Genomic DNA, 2066 nt, shown 5'->3' with positions numbered 1-2066 from the left:
TGCACTTAGGGCAGAAAAATGAAATGCACAGATATAGGATGGAAGACACCTGGCTGAACAAGACTACGGACCAATACAGACAGGCCAAAATAAAGCTGCTTCGGGTCTCTTTGGAGGTATGCTGTTTAAATGATGCATGGGTCCTAAGAGTCTGGAAGTCGCGCCAAAGCCACAATCCAATCCTAAGCTCTGGAGCACAGCTTTGGCGCAGCTTCCGGACTCTTAGGACCCATGCATCACTTAAACAGCATACCTCCAAAGAGACCAGAAGCAGCTTTATTTTGGCCTGTCTGTATCAGGCCTACATGTGAAAGGGAACTAGGAGTCCTAGTAGACCACAAGTTGAACCTGAGTCAATAGTGTGATGCAGCAGCTAAAAAGGCCAATGCAATTTTAGGCTGGATCAATAAAAGTATAATGTCTAGATCAAAGGAAGTAATAGTGCCACTATATTCTACTTTGATCAGGCCCCACCTGGAATATTGTGTCCAGTTCTGGGCACCACAATTCAAAAAGGACATTGAGAAACTGGAGTGTGTCCAAAGTAGGACAGTGAAGGGTCTGGAAACCATGTCCTATGAGGAACTACTTAGGGAGCTGGGGATGTTTAGCCTGGAGAAGAGAAGGTTAAGAGGTGATATGAGAGCCCTGTTTAAATATTTGAAGGGATGTCATATTGGGGAGGGAGTAAGCTTGTTTTCTGCTGCTCCAGAGAACAGGACCCGGAACAATGGATGCAAGGTGCAGGAAAAGAGATTCCACCTCAACATTAGGAGGAACTTCCTGGCAGTAAGGGCTGTTCAACAGTGGAATGCACTCCCTCGGAGGGTGATAGAGTCTCCTTCCTTGGAGGTCTTTAAAAAAGAGTCTTGACTCAAAAAGAGGCTTGACTGGCCATCTGTCAGGGATGCTTTGATTGTGATTTCCTGCATGGCAGGGGGTTGGGCTTGTGGCTGGATGACCCTTGTGGTCTCTTCCAACTCTACGATTCTATGCAGGGGAGGAAGGGGAAAAGATAGCAGCGCCATTAATCAATCAGTTAAGTAATTAATTTATCTTTTTAAAATGTCATTCTATTTTTAAACAAATTATATTTTTAATATTGAAATAGTTTAATACCGTTCTAATTGCCAGTTTTGTAGGTTTTTAACTGTATTGTGTTTTTTAGACTGTAAGTCACTTTGGGTCTCAGTCTTGGAAGGAAAGTGGGATAGAAATAAATAGGAGGAGGAGGAGGAGGGCCTTCATGGGTCCAAAACACACTGCAGAAATAATCCAGTCTGAGACCCTGACTCAGTGCTAGTGAATCCTGGGAATTGTAGTTTGTTGTGGCACCAGAGCTCTCAGACAGAGAAGGCTAAATGTCTCACAAAACTGTAATTCCCAGGATTCCCTAGCACTGAGCCAGGGCAGTTAAAATGGTCTTAAAACTGGATTATTTCTGCATTGTGGTTTGGACCATAGCTATTAACCCACTTACTTACTCAAATGCCATGACACAGTGCAATAACAAGTAAAAATGTTTTTAAGCCATGCAGAAACACAAACCCATTCATGTGCTTCGGACAGAAAAGAAGGGCTACACTGCTTTTAAACACAAAAGTTTCTGCAGATACGAAAGTGAGTTACTTTTCTAACCTCCCCATCAAGACACAGGCATCCATTTAGGGATGATGATCACCATCATTATCTGCAGCAGCAGCAGCAGCAGTAGGGGTGCCTTTTGCATTCCTCCCATGCCTGGCCATGCTTGCTGCCTCTTGGCTCACCCATTACTTCCTTCCTTGGGCTCCTCCTAGCATCCACAAGAAGACCATCCCTTAGGCAGCAACAGAGGCACGGGTCTTCTTTCCATCTGCAAAGAACAGGGGGATTTAAGAGCAAGGAAAAACACATTAAGCACGTGCTTCAAAAGGAATACCTCTAGGCTGCTTTATACATTCAGGAGACCTGAAAGGGCACTTACTGTTACTACAGTCTCCTCCGCTTCCTATTTCGGGTGGAAGAAGCTAGTCCTACATTTCCCATCATGCTCTCTTTTGCAATCCCGTTGCCTACTGGGAGTT

The 2066-nt window shown here is 44.4% G+C and overlaps 1 protein-coding gene across 1 annotated transcript in view; it reads right to left on the bottom strand.

Moving 5' to 3' along the window:
• The window catches only part of FASTKD1 (FAST kinase domains 1), a 70150-nt gene extending 68084 nt beyond the window's left edge, over positions 1-2066 (bottom strand). Inside the window, 2 exon segments of the mRNA XM_042469344.1 lie at positions 1639-1855; positions 1967-2066. The gene's annotated coding sequence lies outside the window, so the exon portion shown is untranslated.

Source organism: Sceloporus undulatus, chromosome 1 (genome assembly GCF_019175285.1).
Source record: "Sceloporus undulatus isolate JIND9_A2432 ecotype Alabama chromosome 1, SceUnd_v1.1, whole genome shotgun sequence".
NCBI classification, from domain to species: domain Eukaryota; kingdom Metazoa; phylum Chordata; class Lepidosauria; order Squamata; family Phrynosomatidae; genus Sceloporus; species Sceloporus undulatus.
Note: the sequence above shows the minus strand (reverse complement) of the source record. Positions and strands in the feature narration are given on the sequence as shown.